We start from the raw sequence: 17,585 nt of genomic DNA on the forward strand, positions 1-17,585 counted from the left end.
CAAGACAATCAGTGGGTAGGCCAAGTGATACTTATTCAATAAATGCCTGTTCATTAAAACTATCAGTATCAGTTAACTTTCTTCTGTTATTTATTTACCATTTTCCAGACCTTGTGTGCTGCTGCACTTATCCCAAGCACTGTTCTGCAGATTATACTGAAAATTGCAGATAACAAAACCTGACTTTAGCTGACTGTATGTGTACATTAAAAATGCATTCTTACAAAATGCTGAGTTATCTCCTTCAGTCCCTATTGAACTGTTAGGATAATGAGATTCACTAAACTCACCAGGCTTAATTAAGAAAAAAAAAAGTTCTGGTCAACAAAGTTCTTTGTTTTCATCTCTGCTTTGTCATCATTTGAGTACATGGCCACCTACTTGTGTTCTAGAGTCAGTACCTGCAGGAATTCCAGGACCTTTGGAATACATGGAAAGGTCATACAAGCATCTACACTTCAGGCATCTGCAATGTCAGAAAAGACACCTGTTCCTTTTTTTCTCCTCATTTTTTTGCATTCATATTGGTTGACATTGACAAGGTAAGATGTCAAAAATATTTTATGCCCAGTAAACATAGATTATGTGTTAGGAAATGCAGAGAGGGGAGCCTGGCTGAGCTCTCACTGCAGGATACAAAAATACAGACACTGGCAAAACAAAGCAGAGCACCTCTCTGCCCAGAGGTTTGTATTTGAATGCCACATCACATTGTAAATCAGTTTAATTCAATAAACATGTCTCAGTCTCTTAAAGTATAAATTGTCACCCGATGAGAAAAGAAGTAAAACTAAGGGGACATATACAGCTGACATCCCAAAAATTAAGTTATACATTTATGGATTAATCAGTGCACTCTTCATAAAAGGAAAGACATTACAGCAGCACTGCCTGAGTGAGATTTTTTATGTTATAATGATGGGCTTGGAAGTGCAGAGAATCACAGCCAATTATCCATGTTTTGGAGGGACAGTTTCTCCATGGCCACATCTATAATCAAAAAGCCACAGTTGAAGAGGACCCTCCACTATTTCATTACAACAACAACAAAAAAGGTTTAAGATGCTGATTTTTCAATGTTTTCTGCTATTACAACATTCAGCCCTGTTCATGGCCTGAAACAAGGCTTCATCACAGTATTGATAAATTCAGCACACAGGTTCTCATGTGTGGCATTAGGCAATAGTGAGAGATTGCCTGTGTTTTGACAGTGGGAGAAAGGGAACAGTGCGACCACTGATCATCAGTCACTGCCTCAAGAGGAAAAGGACCCATCTTGATGGTAAACTATGGCAGACATTAGGACAGGACGTAAGAAGAAGAGAGGAAAAAGAAAAGACTACCAAATTAAGAATTCTAATACATATTAATGAATGGAGAAGTGAGCTAATAATAAGCCAGTTCCCAGAAGTTCTGTCACATTTTAAGAGTTCAAATATGGTGCCTTCACCTCTGCTCTGATTTGCTGAAATTGTTTTCTTCTTTAAATATAAGGGGACAAAATGAGCAGGAAGGGAAAATAAAGGGCAATAAAATATAAATACAAAGTCATCAATATATAGCAGAGGAAAAAAAGGGAGCAGCTGTGAAAATAAAACACAATGTGTACACATTTAAAAAAGTAAATTCTTTCAAGAGAGCAAACATTTAAAATTGACCATAAGTTGAACAGATCTAATGGATGTAAGTATTATTTCCATGTCTGTCAAGCATATTCCATCACTGAAGGTATTTAATGACAAAGGCAGATGATATGACAGTGTCACACTATGTACAGTAGTGAAATAAAGCCAATTCTCAATTAGACAAAGTAAAATATGGGCTAAGAAACACAAATGTAAAGTATTAGGATACTTTACATGAGATGTCACATGTCACACCCATTCCAACTTGAACAAATTAAACCCATTTGTGTTGGGGTCCTTGTGTCTGGGGACTATACCTTGATAAACAAATTGGAGCCAAGAAGAGAAAGACTGACCCAAGGATGGTGTAATTTAATGAAAGTGACCTGGGGGCAAAACACCTCCACACACCTTTCTTTAAAGAATCTGCTGCCAGTCCTGAAAAGAGGGTGAGAAGGCATCTCCCTAGAAGAGGAAGCTAGCATAAACACACTGCAGAGGAAAAGTCAGAGGAGACTCCCTGCACCCATTTTCCACACAAGAGAGATTATATGCCATAGAGGGGGTCAGAGCAAAATTTATGCAAATCTCCAAGTTTTTAAAATATGTCACATATAAAGCTGAACAATTTTATCCTAAATTCCACACAGTGACTTTTCCAGGGGACACAAACACTGCACAAAACTTACGCTTGGCCATCCTGCTGTTTAGTGGTTTAAGTATAAAACCAGCCTGTTCATTAGCCTGCACTGCCAACTAAATCTTCTAATGCTGTAGTTATGATCTCCATTATCCAGTGTAAGACCTGTGAATTTCCTTGCTGTTATTGTGACCTCAGCTTTCCAGTATTCCCTTCTCTTTTAAGTCAAGTCAGCTACGGTAACAATACTGAGAGCTTACTTACAAGCAAGGACTACTGTACACACATCACATCACTTGCATTTCATTTTTAATTTTGAAGGCCATTAAAACAACACATCTTCTGTGTCTCAGGAACACATTCTAGCTAGGTCAAATGATCTCTTTTATCATACAAAGCAGACACTGTAGATAAATCAAGTCCTTCCTGTCTGTTTAAGATGCAGCTCACATTGACAGCTAAGCACTGATCTGTAGATCTAAAGATTTAGAAACCAGGCTTATTTTTTAGCCTCTCCCCCTCTCACAAAGTGAATTAGATATTAAGGTTTTAATCAGGTGTTTATTCAGTGCAGCTGGATTGTTTGGCTTGGTGAAATGGAGGGTGCTTCTTCATGTTTTAAAAATTAGAAGAAGGCAAAAGGAATCAAGTATGATTTATTATTTTTGTTTCATATTTCTTGAAGAATGCTACTTTGAATCACTGGATGCTGGTTTTGTACAACTATGTATTGCCAAAACAGTTTCCAGAGCTAAAGAATTAACCTTGTTTGAAGCACTATAAAATTTGCATAAAAAATTAATAGACTCTGAGCACTACTGGTGGCATAAGTAACTATTAAGACAGACAAAAAATCCTAAATTCAGAGACTCAAGATTTTATTTAAATGGTATTTGACATTAACTGCAATTTGGTGAGCATTCATTGAGTGGATTATCTTGGTCAGATTAAATAATTACAGGAAACCATGTTAAAGAGGCAGATTTTTAAAGGTTGTTTCTTTTGCTGCTTGAAATATTCATTTAGCCTACTCATCACTGTTAGCATTCTGAAATATTCTTTGCTACTTCATGCATGTCTTTCACCTTATTATAGTTTCAGCTTCCTCTTTCATGCTTTAACTCACTTAACCAGCAAAAACGGGATTGTTCCATGCTCCCTTTGTAGCTCTTCATTGGCTTTTGTTTTTCAGTCATGCCTGTTTTCATGGGCATCTATGCAGTGCTCAAGAGGAAATCTGGTATGTGTACACAGGCGTTAAGCTAATGCTAATACACTTCTGAGAATGTCTGTAAAACAGCTAAAAGCTTATTACTGTGCTCTTTCCTCATTGCATTTTTTCCTTTTTAAATATTTTTTTTTGTTCTATCATGAGGTTCAGTATTTAGATTTTTCCCTTCCCCATGTTGTTTGATTATCAGCTACTTAGAGAATATGCTTCATATTTCACAAGTTTAAAAAGAAGAAATGAAGGTATGCATTTCTAATGTGACAGTTGGAGGAGGATAGCTGAATATAATACAAGCAGAGCAGAAACTTGCAAGCAAGATGCACTGTCTTCATTTTCAATGGCAGCTGTTGTCAAGAAGGTTACAGACAGCCCATTACTTTTCCAAAGCTGAGACTTTTTATTTTTGCCAAATCTCACACAAGCAAAGATACCTTGGCTAATTATACATTGTCATCCACCATCATTCACTTGCTACCTTCCTTCAGACCATATTCTTAAAAAAAGACAAACAAGCAAAGCACATCCTTCATCTTCACTAGGGCTTCTGATCAGCACTCTAATATAGTTATTAAAAAGAGGCTTAGGAAATGGATGTGCATGAAAACGAGCTTTTGCAAAGGCAGAAATGTGCAAGTTTTTTCCATGTTTCAGAGATATGCAACCCATTCACAATGAAAGCAAAACAAAAAACATCTTAGAAATTGAAAAAAAAAATTAAAATTCTTCATTTTAAATTTTTTGAGACTCAACTGAGTAGAGGAAAAAAACTACTTATATGCTGATTGGGGTTGGAGCAGTATATCCTCCATCACAGACTTCCTTTGCAGGTTGGAAGAGCCTAGACTGAGAGCACAAGTTATCACTGGGGAGTTTGGTTCATAGAAGTAAAGTCTATAGGATCCTCCATCTATACCCTGTAGGCTCTGTCAAAACCAAACAATGTTCTGTTACTTACTGAGCTTGTGGTTACACTATGATTTTCAAGATCCTATGTACTTGTGCTAATCCATTCAAAAAACCCAACACAAACACTCAATACTTCTGAGGGCTCAGGCACCTAATCAGAGTCAAATCCTGTTATCCTGGAGGTGTTTAATAGCTGCACAAAACTTTTTTCTTTTCTCTGATCAAGGATTGCAAGGTTTGAGGGACTCCAGCTTCCAATTTCCAACTGATTGCTTAAACCTCCACTACACTGACTGTGTAGTCATTTGATGTTTGTGAATTATGCAGCAGGCAATCACAGTGCACACTGAGTGGCTAATCTACCATGAACTTCACTCTCAGAATCTGTGAGAGGAAAGAAGTGTGAAACAGCAATGGGCATGAGAATTCAACTATAAATTAAGTAAGATTAAGTTGATTATACAAAGTAATGTAGACAAGGACACTGCCTCCTACAAATCATACTGCTTTCTAGCAAGCTGCTTCTGTAGACTTGGAAAGCAGTGGTGTACTCCACAGGGCTTGACACTGTTTTTGGGGTTTTTTTGGGAGGGGATGGGGGGGTTTTGAGGACTGGAGATTGATCTTCTTCATTAGTGATTCTCACCTTTCTCCTGTGAGGATAATTCTGCACTGGCATATTACTATTTCATCATGTGGATGAATTCTATACAATTAGTTTTTAGTATGTCTTCATAAAATCTAAATCTTTAATCATCATTGATGGCTTTCTCTGAACTCCTTCCAACTTTCTGTTGCCAGCTTGTCCAGGATTCAAACCTAGTCCTTGCAGCACTACAAAACGAGCAGACAGCTTGCTCCTAAGATCTGTGTGTATTAATACAGGATGATCCAGTAGGAAAGCTGCTAGACTGGGCATAGTTTCTGAATAATTGGCAAAAAAAATGCAAACTGTAACTTACATTTGAATTCTGATGCATAAACTCTCTAATTAAAAAATATGAGGCATTCTAACATTCCACTTACACCAATGATAAATAAAAGAAAATAAGTTAACAGCAATGAATTACAGTATATAATGTTGTATCACATAAAAATTTCTGTCAGCTGAATGCTGATTCTCTTTCATAGTCCTTTTCACATGAACAGTAGAAATCCTTAAAGGAATCCGCTAGAAGCCTCTGTCTATCATAAAAAAATGACCATATGCTTCCATCCCAATTATAAACTGTGTGGCATCCCTTACACTTCATCTTCTTTTGAAGCCTTTACCTTGTCAGAAATCTCTGTGGCTGTGGTTTTCCATGCTCAGCAGGGAGCTGCCTATAGTAGCAGTTCAGGTGAATCCCAAGGGAAAGTGTGGCAGCTGAGCTGGAGCTGCATTAGACTGTAAGTCAATGCAGGTTGGCTGCTGTTAATTTGAGGTTTTTGTTAATAATTTAAGCAGTAAGCTCTATCCTACAAATGTTAACTACAGAAATGGACAGGCACTGAGTGAGCATCTGTGAAGTTGTGATGTTGAGACTGTACAGTGTTGAGACTTGACATTTTCTGAGAGAATAACAGAAATAGTATCATTTGTACAGTGGGTCACTACAGCCTTCCTTCCACACTTATTTTTGGCAGCATCAAGGGCATGAGGCAATATGGAAAAAATAATATCTCAATACCAGTCACTCTGTGGTGGAAAGAAGTAGAGGAAGAAAGGCAATTCTGCAGCACCTTCACTTGTCCTGATGAACATGGAGGATGTGGAATGACAAGAGAGGTTTCTAGAGAGAGGCAAGAGCTGTTTTCTTTCCTCTGCTATGCACATCAGGGAAAGGAAGCGCTGCAGTTTTGATCTGAGTGCTTCCAAGCCGAAAAAAGACCTCTTAGATGTTGGTATAGATGCAGGCATCCATATATATATATATATATATATATATATATATATATATATATATATATATATATATATATATATAATCTACTTTATCAGGACAATCTGTCTTCCCTTCCTGTAATCTCAGTTGAGCAAACCACTCTTTCCAACATGGCAAGCAAGTGTTGAAGTTAACTACGTGTATAGATCTTGCTGAATTAAATGTTAAGCACACAATTAAATGCCTTGCTGGCACTGGATGTAAGCATTCCTGAGGCCACAGCAAGGGGTGCCAAAGCTCCTGGAGCATAATAGCAAGTACAGAGCAGACTTCCTTGCTGCAAACAGATTTGGGGAGTACTCTTTTCCCTTTATCCTCAAAGCAAATCCATGCTGTTTATGCAGCTTTACAAAGAGAGAAGATTAGTTCTTGTATTTGCAATATAGCTAATAATTTTGTTAAGCAGTGGGCACAAGATTATATTTGAGGTAACATGCAGGAGCTAGATTATACTAAGATGCTTGGGCAGGAAAGTAATTCTTTCATTAAAAAAAAAAAATAAATTAGTAACTATAACCATAGATCAATCTCCTCTAGGACAGGGGGAAAAAATTTGAATTCTGCAAAGATCTCCCATAAACAGTTACCCTGCCATTCTACCATGGCCAAGAAGCCAACTTGCTATTCTACCCATGAACATAACTCATTTCAAGCTATAGGCTGGATGTCTGGTAGTATTCACCTAATAACACAAATGTGACTGAACATCTCCATCACTGTAAAAAACATTTTAAATATCACCGCTCTACCACTCTTGTTGCATATGAAAGCAACCATAATGCCTTTATTCTTTAAGAGAATGAATAAAACATGCTGTTTATTGAAGTGACATAGGGACAGACTGTCTCGGGCACTCAAGTGAAAAGATGACCAGATAAGAAAAATGAACATCACATTGATGGTTTATTAACTCCCTTGAGACTGCTTCACAAGCCATCAGTCAAAACTCTTCACTACTAATTCAGAATTTTTCTTGCAGTTGCCTGAAATATACAAGTCCCAAAATCCAGAACAAACACCTTTTTCATATTCCATTGTTAGTACTTATTCTTTCTTTAAAATGTATCTAAGATCTCTTGTTTCAGATACATATTCTTATTGTATCACACCACTCCAGCTACAAGGGTGTAGCTCACTTTCTTTATAATTGCATAATTAGGCATAATAATTAGTAAAAATAAAGCCATGGAATAGATTGCATAAGATTTGTGCAGAATGTTTTTATACTACTCATATTGTATTTTTTATTACTCTATAACACAAATATATATATGAGTAAATACAGAATCCATGCCTAGACTCCTTTAAATAAGATGAGACAATTTCCAAGGATCATTTACATACAGTGTATGAAAGACATACTTATTTTATGAAAGAAAATAATTTATGTGCTTTTACCCACAGTAACTGGAAAGAATGCTTTACTATGCAGAGGAAAGGTGTGTTTTCCCCAATTTTTAGAGGCAACTGGTATCTTTAATTAGATATCTGACCTTTAAAATTTTATTTCTTTTCCCCAGCTGCATCAGGTGCACACCCCTCCCATAATTACTTTGCCCTGCAGACAGCTCATTTATTTTGTCCTTGATCATTCACAGCTACAAATAACAACCAGAACAGTGCAAGTAACAGGTGGTGAAAAAATATGTATGCAAAATTTAGAGGAATTATACTGGTGAATTTGATTTGAGTTTTAAATGTCTTCAACATGGAGTTGAAGTGGTGCAGCCCTCTATATTCTAGTCATACATGTGAGGGCTGTTTGGCAGGATAAGAAGGACATGCTAATTCTTACTTTCTCCCATGTCTTCTTAATAATTAGGGAAGTATTAGATGTACACTTAGCTATTGGAATAGTTTGATAAGACATAATTCAGGGTCTAACAAAAAAAACTCTTGATGTGTTAGTTTGCTTTTTTCTTTCTTTATACTATATGGGATTGGCATAGGAATATACCACCCAAAGTATATATGGGACAATTCACTACAAAAAAATCCTTTTTTTCGTGTGGTGAAACCTTTTAGAAAGCAGAACCATACAAATTTCTGCCTATTCACCTTGTATTTGCTGAAACTTCAATTAATACAAACTGAAGGCAAATAAGCTAAGAATGTGTTTAAGGAGAAAAAAGGCAAAATATGTTTTTTAGTCAGGAAAACATTAAATTATAGAAGGCACAGGAAAATAAAACTTTTTAAATTACAGAGCTACTGGAAATGAAACACACTTTAGAAATCCTTTGAAGGCACCACAAAGCATCCAGAAGAAACAAAAATACAGTTAGAGCAAGAAAATCTCATTGCAATGAGTCACTGCTGACCTGTCTGGGAGAAGAGATGCTGTGCTTTAGAAGGAACATCAGGGGTTGTGTTTCCCTACCCTAAGACAACAAGTAGCTCTGCAGCATCAGAAAATTATTTTCTCGGCAGAAGTCCTCCTTGTGCTTTTACAGCGCTGGAGCCCAAGGTGGCAGTGTTACCTTCTGGGATTGCCCTCTGCATCCCAGAAGGGAGACACAAGTAACACCAGACAGTGGCAACCTCCCATCACCTGCCTTGCCAGGGAGTTGACTTGTCCCTCCGATAAAGCAAGAGACATCTTTTCTCAGAAGGATTTTGGTCTCACTAATATTTTTTTCAGAAGACACGCCCATTAGAAAATTCAAGATAATTATTAGGGTTTTGAACAAAGAATGGGGGGAGGAAGGATGGAAGGGGGGGAGAAAAATAAAGCCCATTTTCTTAAAAGCAGGCTTGGTCCCATATTTAAATAAAGCCATCTTTTTTTTTTTTTTTTAAAAATATGTTGTTATCTTGTTAACAAGCTTACACAATGGGTAAAAACAATAAAAAACCTTCAAAGTCCACTTTGAGATACAACTGCAAAGCAGCCTGTTTACTTTTCATAAAGAGGCACTTTCAAGTAAATCTGCCTGGACCTGGCATTGTTTTTCCTTTTTAGTAAAGAATTCAGGCACTATGTTCATATTCCATTTGAGTCAAGAGTTTTTAAAAATTATTTTAAAAACCTGCAGCATCTTGTTTGTTTGCTGGTTTATGGTGTTCACAGTGTGGAAAGAGAGGAAAAGTCTGATCTGTAAACCATCACAGCACATATCATCAGCTCCACTAAACAAGCCAAGACCAGGCAAAATTCAAAAGACAGCTCAGCATCACAAGAAAGCTTGAAAACAGAACTCAGGAGCTATTCTGTTTGACTAGCCTGAAATCATCACAGCCAACAGTCTGTTCTGGAAAGATAAAGCAAGCTGTGTTACTTCTACTCAATGTTAATTCAACCTAGGTGGGAAATGTAGAAAATATCAATATGAAGAGCCCAGCACTAATGACGGCATCACTTTAACAAATTTCAGCCATCTGTAGCATCTATACTTGAGCTTTTCTTACAGATATTGGAAAGAAGAAGTGGGAGTGGCTCACCTTCTGAAGGTTCCCATTTTCTGTGTTTGTTATTCAGAGATGCTAGACAACAAATACAGACTAGAAACCTAATTTTTATGGAGCTATGCTTAGGCCACCTATGTTTCTACCTAAGCAAAAGAAAAAATACTAAACCTGAGGGAACCTGAGGCTTAAGTGAACAGTTCTCCAATATGCAATAGAAAGTTTGTTGATGGACCTGATTCATTTATAAAAATTGACTTTCTAAGAGAAGCAGATACAATAAAGGAGATCAGAACTGCTAGTAGTAGTAATTCTTTCATCACTGGCAGCCAATAGCAAGACTGTCAAATTAACAAGATTTTAAATTAAAATCTAAGTTTTTCTTGGAGATGTGAAAGGTATTTGTCTCAAAAGCATTTGTTTAAAAACAAATAACATATCAGGTAAAAGTATAATTCTGGGATTTCTTTTTTAGTTTACTTTTTAGTGCCCGTTTTAAGCTACTAATAAATTTCTACCACATGAGAAAAACCAGAGCAAATTTAGCACACCTGCAGTCTGTATCCTACAAGGGAGGAATCTCTGGAAACACTTCATTATCAAAACGAGTTCTCCATTAGCTCAGAGAAATGAGCTATTAAAAACTAGGAAAACAGACTTCAGAAGAAGAAACTGTAATTTTTGCTGCTTGTAGTGAAAATACATATGGCTATTATAATTACATAAATAATTAATAGAAAATTGCTTTTGGTTCATATATTTCTTCTGACACTAATAACATTTTATCTTTTCCCTCTGAAATCCTCAAATTTTTGTATTTCTTTAATCCACTAGGAAATTAATCCACTATTTTTAAATTGAATTAGCTCTGTAAATACCACTTTCTGTCACTTCAGTAAAGAACCAACCAAATAAAAAAATAGAAACAAAAGAATTATATCAGTATGATTTTCACACAGAAAGGAGCTTAGAGAGTAGCTACTATTAGAAGAGGAATTTGAATCTTCGTTTTTTTTCATTTTGTAAGTGTGAGTGTATATTCTTGCTGTGTCAATAACGTTGTGCAATTTGTAAAAATAGCTCTGTTAGTACTAGAGAAATGTTAAAAGGTACATAAAACCTCTTACTTTCTTCTAGTGTCTCTTTCTGCATTGTTTTTGTTTGGGATTTTTATAGGTTATTTTCTTGATCTTGTGAGGGTTTTTTAAGGAATCAAGTGCTTTTAGCAAATGCCTCCTGTTATTTTTGAAGTCAAATTTAGAAATAAATGTCAAAATATTCAATAAGCCCAGTTGCAGCACGATTCTAAGACTACTTCTGCTAAAGTATCCAAAAACAAACTGTTGGAATAAGTTCACAACATTTGAATTTGATCCTCAAAGCTGCAAAACCGTTGCACACACCTACACCTATCAGCCTGGTAGCATTTGTATTGCCAGCACAGACAGACTGGACAGTGACAATGAAGCTGTATCAGCTGCATGGGAGCCAAAGGCTGGCACACTGCCTTTTCAACAGTGTGTTTTCAACACAGATGTTTTCAACAGTGACAGACTAAAGAACAGCTAATATTCCAGAGCCCTAGACACACATAACATTGATGGAAAAAAGGATAATTGCGAGGAATATGTTCTCAGCAAAATAAGCATTCCAGCCTGAAAAGGCACAAACATTGTCTGCATTCAGCAGGTCACACACTAATGAGATTGCCTCTACCACTGCAGTTGACAGGGGAGCAGAGCAGTTCTCTAATTAGGTTTACTGACCAGGGGCCTATACTGCCTTCCCAGCATTAGCAAGGTGGGAATGCCACAGCCTTCTGCATGGAAAGGAAGTGAGACATCTGTCTTACTCCCCACATAACCAAAACAATTTTAAGTCAGGAGTATCTCCATCACTTCATCCATTCATTCATGGAGGGTAATCACTACAGTCTGTCATTTTTACAAGCCTTGAAGTTACTGAAGGCAAGCCTTAGGCAAGTCAGATGTATATCACTGACAACAGTAATCTACTTGATAATATTTACTGAACTTTCCTCTTGCCTTTTTTCCAAGTCTTCCTTGCTTGGGGTCATAATGCATTTTTATTTAAGCAAAACTGCTTCCTATTGCAACATACATACTGGTCAAATATATTCAGAGAGCCCATAGTGTCCATGCCTAATTCAGCTCCTTCTCTCCAAGAGCATAAAAAATTAAATGGACAGTGACTAGACTACTTTATCTGCAAATCATGCTTGCAGTTGCAAACCATATCAGCCCTATATCCTGTGACCATATTGACACATACTAATACTTGAACTCAGGTGGAAATTCTGATACTCAGATGCTTCTGTGCAGGCAGCAGCATCCACCACAAGACCTGTTTGGGAGTCAATCCTTTGGCCTCTATTTCAAAGGGCACAGCATGACACTTATGCCAATGACTGGGTAAAGCTACCCAAACCAGCTCCATTAAATCTTTATTATTAGATAATCCTGCTAACAGGAGCTTGTGGTTTAGACTGAACTTCATATTAACCACAGGAATGGCTGCATAGCGCACTAATGTTACCTGAATTTTGTTACAAAACCTGTATTTCAATAGTATGTACTTTTGTCAAAATTCAGCTCTTTGGTTTGAAAATTTCCTCACTAGTTTCTGCAGTAAGTGCAGAGAGCTGTCAGAGCACAGCCTGGTACATGGAAGTCCAAGCAACCAATTTCTGAGAAATCAGCATCTTCAACTTCTGTATTTGCTAACATGATTATTTGATAATGCAATTTTGGAAATGCTCTTTTATTTTGACTACGTATGTGTAAACACATGATTTTATATTAAAAAATACGGCAACTAGAATGGTACTGGTTTTTATATAATTTATGGTCCTGAAAAAGCACATTTTGTTGGTCTCTCACCTGCAAATTACAAAAAGCAGTCATGTAACATCACACTGGATACTAAGTCTATGCATAATGTACAGCAATTAACATGTTTTAAAACATGTCAGGAGAAGAAGAAAGCACTGTTGCTCAGGTTTACTAAACAATTACATGTCATTAAACTGCTTCAGGGCATCAGATCTCCTTCCAGGTTTTTGAGGGATCCTCCTAAGTACCCTACTCTGTCTCATGCTGGAATTGTTAAAAATGCCTCTCTAGATTAAATTCTAAATATTTATTAGTGGAAAAATTAATTCACAATAAGATTAAAACAGATTGAGAACTCTGTCAATCACAGTTCAAGAACAGTTTTGCTGGGATAGAAAATAAAAAAGGGCAGCCACAGTCTTTGTGAAGCTTGTGATGCAAATAAGGTCATAAAATTAGATCCTGCTTTTATTTTATAGAAGCAATAGTAGTATTCTTTCTTAAATTATCAGGAACATTATGTCATAATAGCTAATGAAAAAACAAGCATCTAAACCTGACATTTAAAAAGAAATGGAAAGTATTAGTGATTCATTTTTTAATGAAATTGGTCATGTATGACTTCATCGCAACCAAGAGATTAATTTCACTCATAGGGATTATCTGAAATAACTTTTTCAATTAACAGTCACTAGCTGAATAAACCCCTGAGGAGACCTTAGTCTGTGTTACCCTATACTACAGAAATAAACTTGGCAAAAGCTGACAAAGCAGAAAGACAGAGGTCCTCCTTGGTTTAGCAAAGGAAACCTATTGTCTGTGAAAGCCTTTTATTTACTAACTGTAATTTAAAAACTGCTGTACAATCTTTTCAGTAAAGATAATTATCTGTAATGTGGCTACTTCCTAGTATATTGGGGTTTTTTAAAAGTATGGGCTCCTCTCAAGTTTCAGATCAAACCTGAAAATAAAGGACTTCTGTTGCCACACAAATCTCTCATTAGAGCATCATATTAGCATCAAAGGCTTACAGAAGGGGCACTGGAAGATGTGAACCCAATTGAACAGCTGTGGCTGCTCTGCAAAACCCTGTAGCATACACTGAATATGGAGATGGCCCAAATATGCATGGCCTTTCAAACACATCTTGCCTAAGTGTAACTTCAACTAAGGGTCCTTGGAGAGAAAGTCTGCTCCCAGTCTCTGCAAGCACTGAGATCCATCTAAGTGTTACAGTGTGACCTCCCAAGCAATCCTCCTACAACTTCTAAATACTTTTATTGTCAACTGGATTCAGAAATTAGTTTGTTTTTAAATCAGGTATTCCCCTTAAGTAGGCAGCTCCAAACCCATATGGAATTGGGAAAAGTAGCCAGGAAAAAAACTGTGACAGCATGCTGCTGGAGGAAGAGTTCATACATTTCCACAACTTCAGTTCTAATAAATAATTACTTGCTGCTTTCCTCCTTTGCAGCCTCACCAAGCCTTGGAGTTCAGATTTAACAATCCTCAGAATATGTATTGTTTGGGGTGTCATTATGGCTACCTCATTTAAAAACCCTCAAGATTAGTCCTTAAATGTACTTTTGAGAATGTAATTTACTGGATTGCATGAACAGTGCTTTTTCAATCTTTACTGTGTCTTTAAGTTTTAGAATATTTTTAAGTTGCACTAAGCAATTGAAGCTTGAGTATACTTTAAATATATTACTAATTCTAGGCCCCAAACATGAAGCTTCAAATTCTTAATCATGCAAGTCATGTAGAAAACCTCCTGTCAAATTTTCATTTTCCAAATATTTGCTAGTCAACTGCAATACCTTTCATGAGCTTTCACATTACATATATTTACAGCATTTAGTAGAACATGTACTCTTTAAAACTTATCAATTAATTTGCCAGTCTTTAAATGTCAAAACTTTTATTCCCTGATGCCAATTCTAAAAATTAAAAATAAATAAAAGCCATGTCAAGCGCATATCCTTAGCAGACATTCTTGTCAACCAGCTCTACAAAATTTCCATTAACTGAAATACAGGAAATTCTCTGACATTGCTTACAAAGCTTACTTCCTTCCCCTCCCAGCTTTTCAACTTTGATATACTTTCAACTCCTTGAGATGCTGATTGTGAGCTGCCTGCAGTCAAGATTTTAGTTATGAGGTCAACACATTTCAGAAGGCCACCCAGTCAGCAGCAAAGGATGACATTTTCTTTGTATGAATAGTGGGATTCCCTTCAATGTCGTTAACCGTAATAGTAATAAGATAATTAACCATTGAATTATCTTGAATATCCATCTGTGATCTGGGACTAAAATTTAACAAATTAAATTCCTAAGAAGCCAATAAATTTCAATAAATTCCTTAGTTTTCTTTGTCAAAAATTATAAGCATAGATCATCAATATCAGCAATCATGTATACATGTGAGACTACACATGTAAATATACATTTATGGCTTAAACATGCCATATGTGCTTGTCTTCCAGTAATATCATGGGGTTTGTGCAACAAGTTACCAAATATATAAGTACCTCTTCTTAATTATCTTCAGGATGACCCTGCTTGGGCAGAGAGGTTGGACAAGATGACCCACAGGGATCCCTTCCAACCTGACCCAATCTGCGATTCTGGGAACTGATAGCCTGAATGGCTGCCTAAGACTACTAGGCTTTTTAGTCCTTTAAATTTTTTAATCTTTTAAACAGTGACATAGTTTTCACTGCATATCCTGACAGCAAGAGGTTTCAAAGCACTTGCTGCAAGTCCAAGCTCATGCATTAAAGAAAACAAGACCTTTCCTACATAATTGAAAGTTTGTGTTTAAGGATTTGTAAGCAAAATTGGCCTTTTTGTCTGGAAGACTAGTAATGCTGGGGGGATTGTCTTTACTAAATAGTGCTGCCAGTAGTGGTTGGAAGAGATGAGCAGGTGCACACAGGAGAAGGTAGCATGAAAAACAGCAAGAGGAATGGGATAAGTTGTGTTTGGCCATATGTATTTGAGGTACAACAGCAGAAATAATGAGCCCTTTACTTCCATACAGAACAACCCCGAAAAGTAAATTTATCAGCTACAATAAAGCAGAAATCTTTCTCTGGAACTGAATGTTCAGTGTAATGTAATAATACACAGAAAAGCAAAGCATGAAGTCTGGAGTCTGACTCCACTGCTATGCTATTCAAAAAAGATTGGGTGCATAGCCCCAGTGTATGAATCTAATTCCAAAAGATAGCAAAATGCAAAAGGAAGTACATTTCTTCATCTCAATTAAACACTTATTATCCCAATGATAATAAGTGATAGACTAACATGCTTCTTAGAGAAAGACATACATCACTTCTGTAACTCCAAAGAACCTGCTAAAAATAGTTTATAATAATGTAATAAAGCACTGCAAGATCATGCAGATGCACAAATGCAAAATAAAACTGCATAAGCTACCTTAATTCCACCTATATGCAATTAGCTTCATATCCATTAAATCATTTCTTTAACCCAGTTTTAGTGCATTTGATACCATCTATTCCATAGCAGCCCTCAGAACTGAACAAAGCTGGTGAGTGGCACACCACACTGAGACTGAGTAGGCAGACTGTAAGCAGAGACATATTTTCTATTTCAGCTAGAAAACTATTCCTATAAATGCTGATGCACTTGCTGAAACTTGTCACAAGTGTGAAAACTGCAAACAGGCACAGGATTGGAGCCTAAATAGCTATGACATGGTTTAGGGACACAGTTTAGTGGTGGACCTGGCATGGGTCAAGAGTTGGATTCAATGAACTTCAAGGTCCTTTTCAACCTTAATGATTCCATGACACAGAGGAGAGAAAGTAAAGAGGGGATTTTTTTTTTCTTTAATTTTTTCCCCCTATTTCATAGGAGAAAAGCATGCACAGATCTAAGCATGTACCACAAAATCAGGAAAGTCCATGGGGCAGGCAGGATTTGAACCCAGATCTCTTTTCAGTTCCTTAGTCACAGGTTTGTTTTCTTGAGGTGTAAAGTGCTAATTAAAGCTTGGGGTAAATCCATTACAACTCTGTATCCTAGAGCATATTCAGCTGTAGCAAGCTAACTTGAAATAGGCATATCTTCAAAATATCTCAAATCTCAAAAATATCACTCTGAAAGAGTCATTATCTTTAGGAGATTTTTTTTTTTTGTGTTGTGATGCAGTATAGAACATTTCAAAAATTAAAACAGCTATTCAACCATCATTTTACATCTCACTAAATATCAAGTTGCTTCATCTTTAATTGGATACCTACACCACAGCATAGCCTTTTAACACTTAAGACCAAATGAGACAACCCTTAGTCTGCAACTCAGCTGTCTGCGCTGTACATGATGAATCACTCCCTATTTTGAGCAGCTTTCCACACATTGAAACTTGCATTCATAAATTCACATTAGGCAGTTAATGGGACAGAATCGGGGTTGCTATGGCAACAGTGTGATGTGCCCTATCACTTAAGTGAGAAAATGAACACTAGTAATTATCACCAAGCAAATGGTATTTTTGTCTCTTGTATACGGTATCTTTTCAATGTTTTACTTTAGCTAATGAATGGATTTGTGATTTTTTACAAAGGTAGAATAAAAACCAGCCAATGTATTACCTGATCTCATACTGAAAGTGAGTCAGACTACATCACCAAGCAAAGCTCACAGGACTTATTGTATTTGAAAATAACGTTGACAAGATTATAATGACACTGGGAAACTACAGTTCTGAGTTCAACAGTAAGTTGTATCAGATGAAATTCACAGGGTGAACAAACACTGTCTCAATGATGCTTTCAATCTGAATTCCAGATTACCTTCATGCCAAGTCATAAACAACACTGATTTCTCTCATTCAGGTTGCAACAGATATTCTATATCACAGAAAAATATAGTCAAGAACTCTTTGTGTGCACTTGCTTTCCCTTCTGAGAAGGTCAGACTGCCCTATTAGCATCTCTTGTACTTAAAAGGACAGATGCAAGCAGAATA

The 17,585-nt window shown here is 36.6% G+C and overlaps 1 protein-coding gene across 2 annotated transcripts in view; it reads right to left on the reverse strand.

Moving 5' to 3' along the window:
* Positions 1-17,585, reverse strand: part of NAV3 (neuron navigator 3) — a 512,854-nt gene that overhangs the window by 325,233 nt on the left and 170,036 nt on the right. The gene's annotated exons all lie outside the window — the stretch shown is intronic.

This window comes from Agelaius phoeniceus, chromosome 5 (assembly GCF_051311805.1).
Source record: "Agelaius phoeniceus isolate bAgePho1 chromosome 5, bAgePho1.hap1, whole genome shotgun sequence".
Classification (NCBI taxonomy): domain Eukaryota; kingdom Metazoa; phylum Chordata; class Aves; order Passeriformes; family Icteridae; genus Agelaius; species Agelaius phoeniceus.